Genomic DNA, 10,181 nt, shown 5'->3' with positions numbered 1-10,181 from the left:
TCATACAACGAGCGAACGGTTATTTAATTGATTAACTTTGCAGTACACACGCATACACTCAGAAGAAGCTTGATGGAAAAATGCTCTATTTAGGCCCAGTGCCATTAATTGCTACCTTTTATTTTTGTTTTTTTTGCTATCTTGCTTCCAATTACGTTTACAAATTATAATTCAAGAAAATGAAAGAACGAAACGATATTGCATCTATCAGTTTGAGTCGATTTAATTTGTAAGTTCAATTTTCGCAATTGTATTTCGCTTAAATAAACGTGCGATACGCTTTTCACATACTTACGAAGGGTACTTATCTTATCTATATCTTTCTTTCCACCTTTCTCTCGCTCTTTTACTTAAATTGTATTTGGTTGGGAAGAAAAATTGTATTGTATTCTCGTTGTTTTCGTGCTTTTACGATTTGCTTTTCTTTTTTACCTCAACTGCGTTGTGTGGATGGAGGGTTAAACACCCACTCTTGAAATTAAGCGTTATGTTTGTGTAGTATTTTGGAAACAATAAGCTGACTTAACTTTGCTTGAGTAATGAAATTTGAAAACAGTCAGCGACAAGCAATTACTTACAAGATGAATGAAGTCAAGCGATCAAATGTCAAGCATATCTTTGAATGTGCATCCCTTTATATTAATATGAAAATGTCCCCACGTTCCACTCAACACCATTTATTTCCTTATAGTTTTGCGAATGTAGGAACGTTTCCTTTTTTTTACTGAAATGAAGGTAAGCATTCGTGTTACGCTTCTCTGTCGTTGAGGTGAACTAAAGAATTGTTGGTACTCGGTCGCCGAGGCGCAACCCGAAGTAGCACGTTATCTACCGAAGCATGAGTTCGCACCGTCGTTGCCCTAAACAGGTCAGCTACGTTGCTTTAACCTATGGCTGCTGGAGCGAATTGTTGTACGCGGTGAATTTCACTCTGCGAAATACATAATTTCATGAGGCAAGTTATCCATAGTTTGGTTTAATTAACGGATTGAATTTGATCTCGTAGTATTTTTCCATAATTTCATATTCGGTTAAAGAATTCTTAGATAACATTGATTTTGAACGGAAGTTTTTTTAATTGGCTCTTCATCTATTTGAAAATTTTGCGTTCTCGTTAGTGTTGTTCCTTATGAATCTTCAGGCGGGATTCATTCATATGAATCTTTCACCTTCAAATATTCAATCAGATTAATTCACGAATCTTTTGCGATTCGAATCTTCAAACGTTGATAAATTATACGAAACCTTAATGAAGCTTTATGAATCTTTCATGGATCTTTTACGAATCTTGATGATTCTTTCATTGCCGTGGATCATGCGACCAAAGAAAAAGGGGGTGTCTCTCTACCCATTCTTTGTTTCTGTTCTTTTAATTTTCATGAATCTTTGGGATTTATGAATTTGAGCCAGAATTACACAATTTTAGCTCTCGGTCTATTTCGGATTGTCTGAAGTAAACTTTTATTCCAAAGCATGTCTTCCGGGGACTTGCGCACTAAAAAAATATAGCAAGGATAGAGATGTATTTCGTGCCAAAATGCATCTCCGGTGTTTCTAGGGTTCTGCAAGCGAGATGGACTCATCCAGTCATCCTCGCGCAGTGCGGCTGTTTCACTCGCACCCACAACATTCCCGTGACTCGTGCCGCGATGTTCGGGCTTGCTTCGGACCGGGCTGGATCCTTTCGGGTCTCCGCATCGTGCCCAGAGTATGCCAAAAGGATGCGGTGGCGCTGGGCAGGACATCACTCTATCGGAGCACTCGGTACGGTACGGAACTCGGAGCAGAGCCACGCTGTTGGAACCAGTCTGTGAACGCCATATCCCGTGAGCACTGGGTAATAGAGTGTTTGTGCGAAGGCGTGTGGTGTGTGTGTGTGTGTGCGAGTGTTATGACTGTGCGTGCGTTAGCACCGGATAAGGACCGCGTGTATAGCCTAAACGCAGCAAATCGTACGCCGTGCCCTCGGGGGAGGTGTTCTCATCGGGCCGGCATTTTTGTTTTGCTGCCCCTTCCCTTGATAAAACACCCCCGCACCCTTAGCGCAACCCTTGCGGAGAGAGAGAGAGAGAGAGAGAGAGGGAAAGAGAAACAAAACGGCCACCCCGCAGGGAGGTCCTCCATTTCAATCGAACAACAATCAACCGTTCTGTGCTTTCTAGGAAGGGGCTTCAAACGGGGTTGAGGACTTGTAGCGTGTGGCAACAAACCGCATCAAAGAAGGAAGCAGCCCAGATTGTCCTTAAGGGGGTTACGTAAATAACGTTGCGGCCTCCAATCGAACGGTACACTTGTTACGCCGCACCGACTCTTGCAAACTTCCTCTTCCAGATAAGGGTTACGGCTTTCGAGTGAACACGTGTGAATCCTTCAAGAGATTGAACTCCAGGAACATTTTGCACACTCATCCTGTATAGCCGGCTATATAGTGCAGGTCCTCCGAGGGTACAGTTGATTGCAAATAAAGGCGCAGCGTTACCGATAGTCTTCAGTAAACGTGTGTCGACGCACCCTTTCAGAAAACCCCTGTTTCCTCCATTCCTCACAAAAACCCCTCACTTGGGGTCTCTAGCCTTTGGCGTCCAACATCTCGAAACAAATTATCTCGAGGATACTTTGCTGCCCTCAAGAAGTTTGAATATATTTCTTGTTGTATTTTTTTTTTTTGGTTTCGGTAAGTTCCTTCTTCAAGAACTCTCCATCCATGCTTCCCTTGGTGCATGTGTTGTGCCTTAACAGGTTGAAGTCTATTTGCTAGATGATCGAGTTTAGAGGAAGATATCAAGAAACGAACTGCTTCAGATTGGAAGTATGCCATGTTTGCTTCATCTCTAGAAGATGACCTAGAACATAACCTAGTAGGTTCTTGTCTCAAACATTTTTGGTTCAAGCTGTTTGAATTAGGAGGTTCCCCAAAAAATGTGTTAAGAGTGTTAATGTTTTGTTTGAAACCATTTCAAAGGCAGGAATTACCATACAACAGTTGAACTTATTGACTGCAACGAAAGAAAACAGAAATCAAGGGCGTATAGCCGAAACAGTAACTGTGGCCGAGGTTTACCCAAGGCTGTGATGGTACTCACCGCACCCAAGATGTCGAAGCTGCTCTGTGCAGTCGCCTTTACGATCGCCATCATCGGCTGCGCTGCTCCGGTCGAATCGCGAGCGGTAAGTATAGTTCAAAGATTGCGATTTAAGCTCTGTAATGACTTTCAATGCCGATTAATAGATATACCCGTTTGATTATCAACGATATATGACGACTTTGGGATTGAACTTTTCGACTTTGTACATTCGTTTAACTAAAGCGCAAAAGTAAGGTTAGGGTGAGGCCTCTTGCCTCCTCAAGTTCGAGTCGACAGTGAGGCTACAGTGTACACTCCTGCCATCGAGTAAGTGACGTCCTTCTTGGTGGCTGTTTTATAGGCTCCTACCACCTTCGGGCTAATCGGGAGCCCATTCGCTTGTCGTTTTTAACGACTCACCTTTATTGCATGTACCTGCTGGGCTCTAGCATTGACTCTACAGCCACAGCGCGGTTAGGTCACAGAGCGATATCCACAGAGAGTAAAGTTCGAAATCAACTATTTAAAAGGCTCGAGCCACACACACACACACACAAAGGTAGTGAACATAGGAAAAAGGAAAAAAACAACAAATCCACCGTTGGAAACCGTTCACACATTGAGCGAGTGGAGTGGATGTGGTGTTCATAGCCCAAGCGTCCTCTTTTCACACTGTTCCTAGGTCGAGGCTTGAGGTTGGTGATGGTGGAGGCGCAGGGCCGGGCAGGATTATTTATGATTGCATACTAAAGTAACCAAAAAAGTTGGTCGTATCCTGAGCCGCCTCTCTAAGGTCAGGCAGATCGGTGGGCTCGAACTAACACGGTAGCACTACCGCTACCGACCTCTGGATGGGGACCGAACCGACACCGTCCCGGGGGGCGTTAAAAGATTGGAAAGATTAAAACACAGCCGAACCGTATTTACGACCGTGGCAACCACCATCTTGTTTTTTTCTCTCTCCATTTTTTAGTTCATCATTGGGTCCACAACTTAGGTCAACTTTTCGCATCCTACCGCTCGAGGGAGTGGAGGGGGGGGGATAGATTTTAGATATCGGAGTGGGAGCGATTTCGCGCTCTCGTTCCCTCTTTTTTTGATGGCGACGTAGCGTGCACCGGTGAGATCGATCATGTTCGGATGGGTGCTAGATTATTAAGTTAGTGTACGAAGGGAACCAAAGGGGCAGTATACAATTTATATTTCAGTGAGGGTACCCAACCCGACCTTCGCCCGAAAAATGCCCGACTGATCAGGCAGGTGAAAGGAGGAGAAAGCTTACGAGAGAAGAAAAGGGAACCCACATATAGCCGAACTCGACTTAATAATTTAGGTATTCGGTCGGCTTGAATCGAAACACGTACCGGAATGGGTATCCCAATGTCGTATGGGTTAAATTACGGCCGAATTGATCTCCTGAGGTGCTACGGTATTTTTTGGCAGTTTTGGAACGTACCCAGTCCCGTCATGTGGTAGCTTCTCCCTTGGCGGAGGACAAAAGGGAAACACACGTCACCGAAGGCGAATCCTGCGATTAGATGGGGATTAAATTGCTTTCATCTATAAGTTAAGCACCTGTACGTACGTACTACCGCGTTGACGTGCGCCCAGAATTGTGTACTGGACCAGAACAGAGCGATAGAGAGTGAGTGAGAGATTTGAGAGAGGGAGAGTCTAGCTCGGGATTGGTTCCACAATTCGATCCGGAGCTTATTGGGTTATAGATAAGTGCTTTCAGCTGTCCATCGGGCGATTCACGCTGCGCTGTGGCGGAATATATGTGGATACCACTACACGCTCCCGTTTGGCCGTACCGTAGCCGCACTGATTTCGTTTTGTTAGATAACTTGCCGGTACACCGTACTGCCAGTCTTCAAATTGATTTAATTGGAGTGCTCTTCAAAAACCGAGAAGCAGATGTTGTCGGCTTTTCGTTCAATTTCGTACCGCTGCTCGCATCCGAGCGAGTTTTGACTGTTGGTTCCCCAAACTAGGTTGCCCTGCAACGAAACCGGGGTGGGAATTAACTACTACTGGCTCAGAATTGTGCTCGGCTCCTCGTAAACCGCAGAACAAATGATTCGTGGTCGATAATTGCCCTTTTCCCGGTGGTTGTGTACCTGCAGGAGCCTCAACAACCTGCCCAGAAACCTCCAACTAAGATGGCTTCATGCAGCTTTGCTCGGGGCGTCATTATTTGTGTGGCGATAGCGTTTTCAAGCAAACATATCACACGTTAGTTGTCCCAGAACGTGCCAGAATCGGCCCTCTTCGGTGAAACAAGCTATTCCGCATTCTTCACATACTCGCTCCATTGTTCGAGGGCCTTGAAAATAGATTTTAAAGTTAAATCGAAATGGTTGTCAAGATGGACTAGGTCCGCCGCGGAAAGTATGTAAACTAGGCCGATAAAACGCCAATCTATATCCGATTTGCACCTTATATAGCCTTGCCCGGTCGAGGTATTTCGGTGCGACGGTTTCTCCTATGGTTTTTGCTGCTTCTTCCAAAACTTTTTGCTTACCTTTTTCCGTCCGCTCCAAAACGCTCGGGCCGAAAAGGGCAGCGCTCGGGTGCTTGCCTGCTCAATAATTCAGAGCTAATCTTCATTCCAGCCCCGGGCGGCATATGCGTTTTGAGATTTCGTCTCTGCGGAGAGTACGTGAACGGTGAGCTAGCGTCTTTCTGACGTGTCATCACATTTGATTACCTTTGTCACCTGCTGCCATGGACGAGCCCGAACAGTGTGCTCTACGAGGGTGGGTATTGTAGACCGGGCAAGTGCGTCCGTTATGAGAAGTTTTTGGGAAACTCACTGGATTCTTTTCCACTGCTAGCACATGGTGGCATTAATTACACACACACAAACAGAGACACTCAACAGAAGATACTACCGACAGTCGCTTTCTGAAAAATAGACAAATTGATGTTTCTTTGTTGGCAATAACCTAACTTCAAATGTTCCAATAGCAGAGAGTAAGTCCTAAAATATATATATCGCTTCAACCCAAAACGTAATGAAACATCCCTGCCCAATCCTCCCCCCCCCCCCGCCCTCTCCCCATTCCTCCCTTCTCGCATTCCGATGAGAACAATGGGAAAAAGCGCTCTTCAATTTAAGTGTGAAAATACGAGCTTCGGTCGGTTTAATTTTCCACCGGGCTAATGAGGGGCTGCTTAGCGTCCGTTGACGCCCGACGTGGGCCTTCATCAGGCCCTTTCCTTTTTAGGTTTTTTAATTTCGCAATTGGAATTGTTTTTATTTTGTTTCGCTTTTTGCATAAGGTTCCGGTGCGCCGACTCTTACTCCCCGGGATAGGTTTTCACACTGGGAATGGATGCTGTTTTTCTTTTGCCTCCCTCACAGCTTGCTCCCTATACTGTTACAAAAGGAACTTTAGTTCAGTGCTTCTCAAGGAGGTAATGTTAGTTTAATGTTTTTCTGCTCGAATTGTTCTAAATAAAGTTGGGATTTGTTTGCTTTTCAAATAGGTTAACACGTTGACTGCCATGTCACCCAAAAGTGGGTGACAGCAAAACTCAGTTCTAAAAAGTTGTTGACCCATAAATAAATGAAAATGCAATATAAAAATTATAGTAATATTTAACATCAATTCTTTGGGAATCTAAGTTTTTTCTTAGCCTTCAAAGATCGTTGGTTTAATAAATGTTATAAAAAAATTATATTAAAAAAGATTGTTCTAAAAAAGTGTGCTAAAAATGGTTGGAAGTCAACGTGTGAAATAAGCCACAACATAACGGTTGTAAAGGTTCTTCCCTATCTTCGCTCAGTTGTAGTTTACATTAACAATAATTGTAGAGAATGACTGTTTGTCTGCCAAGCGTTTTTAGCACACTTTTTTAGTACAATCGTTTTTCAATAAAATTTGTTTATAAAATTTGTTAAACCGATGGTTTTCGAAGGCCAAACTAAGACTTGGCTTCCCGAAGCACTTGTTATTTATCTTTCTGTGGTATTTATGTTGCAGTTTTATTTGTTTACGGTCCAAAAACTTTTTAGAACTGGTTCCCACTTTTGGGTGACATGGCAGCCGACGTGTTAAACGTATACAAACCCGATGAATGTTGTAAATTGACAACTAAGAAAAAGCAAGTCAAATAAGGTTGCAGTAGATGAAGTCAAAAGCTGCAACTGTTGGTTTTAATTTTAGAAAAAAAAAGTTCACCAAAGAAACACTGAGATTCGCTGACAGTTAACCTGGGATGAACCAATTCGTACGCAAAGAACAACAAGGTTCCGATACGCATCCTACCGCTTTCGGGCTGTCCTGCTGCCGATGGAAAGGTTCGGCTTAGGATTATGCCGTTTTCGGGTGGGGAATCACACAAAACGAACAACGCAACAAAAACAAACACCAAAGACACGGGGGGGGACACTTGGTTTGTTGGTGGGGCGTTTGTTCGGTTCGGCTTCCTTCCTCGTTGACACTTTGACCGGAAAACGGGCAAAATAAATTACCCCACTTACTCCCGTTTGGGGTGGGTGTGGGTGGGTGGGAGGAGAGAAAAACAGGGGCGCCCTTTATTACCTTTCCCCCGGGGGAACGCTCGGACCTAATTTTAATAAAAAAGTAAAGGGAACTGCTCCGATCCCGCTTGTTACTTATGCTGCTGATGGATGTGCGCATATGCATGAGCGTCTTTATGGTATGGGCAGCAGTTTGCTGCTTTGCATGGTTTTGTGTCATCCGGCCGGCTTTGCCGTTGGGGCTTTATGTTTTAAACTCCCGCGCGGAGCGTCGGCCTCGAGACGAAACACTGGCGAAGCTCATCTAAGCTTCTAACAAAATAATCGTCGCAACAAATAGGGCGAAGTTTTTAATTAAAACCCATCCACCAAACCGAGTGCTTCTTTCACGTGTGTGTATGTGTGTGTGTGTGTGTGTGTGTGTGTGTGTGTTAGCGAGCTCGCGTGGGACTGTGAGGCCAATCCGCCAAACCAACTTCTCCCGTTTGCTTTGCATGCCAGGCGCTTTTCCAAGCGGTTCGGCGAAAGGTTTGCCTAGGGTTCGAGGGAGTTTTCCCCCACCCAACCTCTTCGTCCGGCGTCTAACCTTCGCGCGGGCGATTGCGATTATATATACTTTTTCGCAATGCGCATTCCCAAGCGGGTCGCTAAGCGGGGAGACGACCCTCCGCTCGCGAAAAACCCGTCGTTCAGGAGGGGAGTTGGGAATGTTTCGTAATTAACGGTGTCCTGAAGGTCACACCGACGTCGGCCGGGGAAGAAACAAAAAAAAAACAACAACAACAACAGCAAAGGGGGGGAAGGAAAATTTGTCATTTTTGTGGCACCGCCATCGCCATTTTCCCAGCACGGATACACTCCGTTCTGGTGCTCGCCTCCGGTTTATTAATGCAGTCAGTCGCGAATCGATCGAGCGGGGACGGGGACAGTTTTTGCGCTCGCTCGTAAAATATCATTTTTCCCCGGATGAGATTCGGGCGATGTTAATTAGAAAAGTTGCCACCATTGTGTGCGTTATGCAAATTAGTTGTGTAGAGATAACAAAGTAGAGACCAACGAGTGTGCACTGCAAGCGACAATGGAATGTAGGATAACTGTCAGCGGCGAGGCAAAACATTGTGAACAAAGTCACAGAGAGAACGGATAGAGTAAGGCAGGGCAAAAAGGGTGCGCTCAGAGTGTTTCAATTTGCCAGGGCCTTTTTTTTTCTTATGGAATTTATTTATTTTATTATAGACGAAGATATAACATGAACGGCACTTTCAGGTGAAGTAATGAAACGTATTGTCTCATTTCGCAGCTCGAAATCTTTTTATCGATCGTCATATGTACACGATAACAGTATTGCTCTCACATGGCAACGTAATTTCCATGGATGTAGTGCTTATTATTAGGAAAACTAATTTTTAAATCTGCGTTTTGTCAATTGTGAAAAACAAAAACAATGAAAAGAAATGTCAGAAATCATTTGGTTGCGATTGTATATCTAAAATCTGGTAATTATTTACTTAAACAAAGGGTCTTACAGCCACCTTTTGGTCTGGGAATGTTACCTTATTTGTCGGCTTTGGAGAGGAGATTGGAAACCACATTTTATTTCAAGCAAACCTAATTTTTTTTCATCTTTATTATTATTTAAATTCGGGACTGTAAATGTTACTTATGTGTTGGTTTTAGAGGGCCACTTGTTTTTTTTTTTAGTTACTGTTCCAAACAGCCCTTTTTGCCCCATGTTACCCTACGGCTAATAAATCAAACCGAACCGAAATTGTCAACCGTACGCATTATCGGCGCGGATGTCAAAATAGCGCTGGTCGATGTCCACGTTTTTCCACCCAGCGGAAAACGGACGTGTGTGTGTGTGTGTGCCTGGTGGAATGCGCGTTTCACACCGGGAGTAACAAAACTCGCCTGTCGTGCGACGACATTTGTGCGACAAATGAACGTTGGAGGGAAAAGGGATGAGGAACGGTGGGTGGTGATAGTGGTGGTGGTGGTGGTGGTGCATAAATCATAAATGTAATAACACTACCGGCAGTGCGTGTGCCGCTCGGTTGGGCTGCAATGAGAAAAACTAATTACCGTTGTCCGAAAACTCGGAATGGGCCATCACTGTGTGCTCATTACACATACACACACGTCCCTGTACGTGTACTTCGCCGCGGATGCGATATGGATGCTGTAAACCTTCCCCACGGCATTTCCAAGTCCCTCCGTCCTTTTTTACCCTTGAAAAAGAAGAAAAGCCAGGAAAAACGACTCGTGCTAAAAATTCCATTTACCGACATTCGTTCGCCGTCTTCAAAGAAAATTATAGCCCTCGACAGTAGGGGGAGGGGAGGGTAATAATGGAGCATTAATACCCGCTCGCCGGGTAAGTAATGTTTACCGCCGGTACGAATGTGTGCCCCAAACACTATCAACGCAAACGGAGACACTGGGAGTGGAAAGATAAGGAACATTGCGATGCGACAACTTCTGGCCCGGGGAAAAATCACCGGCAAAAGGTATGTAGTGCGTTGGTAGCTGTTTTGGCAAAACAAAAAAAAAAAAAAACAAGGTAGAAAACGGAAACAACATCTTGGGACTGGTTGGGAAAGGGCTAGGACAGCAGATGTAATAAAAGA

This window comes from Anopheles ziemanni, chromosome X, assembly GCF_943734765.1.
Source record: "Anopheles ziemanni chromosome X, idAnoZiCoDA_A2_x.2, whole genome shotgun sequence".
Classification (NCBI taxonomy): Eukaryota; Metazoa; Arthropoda; class Insecta; order Diptera; family Culicidae; genus Anopheles; species Anopheles ziemanni.
The sequence above is the reverse complement of the archived record's forward strand: the minus strand, read 5'-3'. Positions refer to the sequence as shown.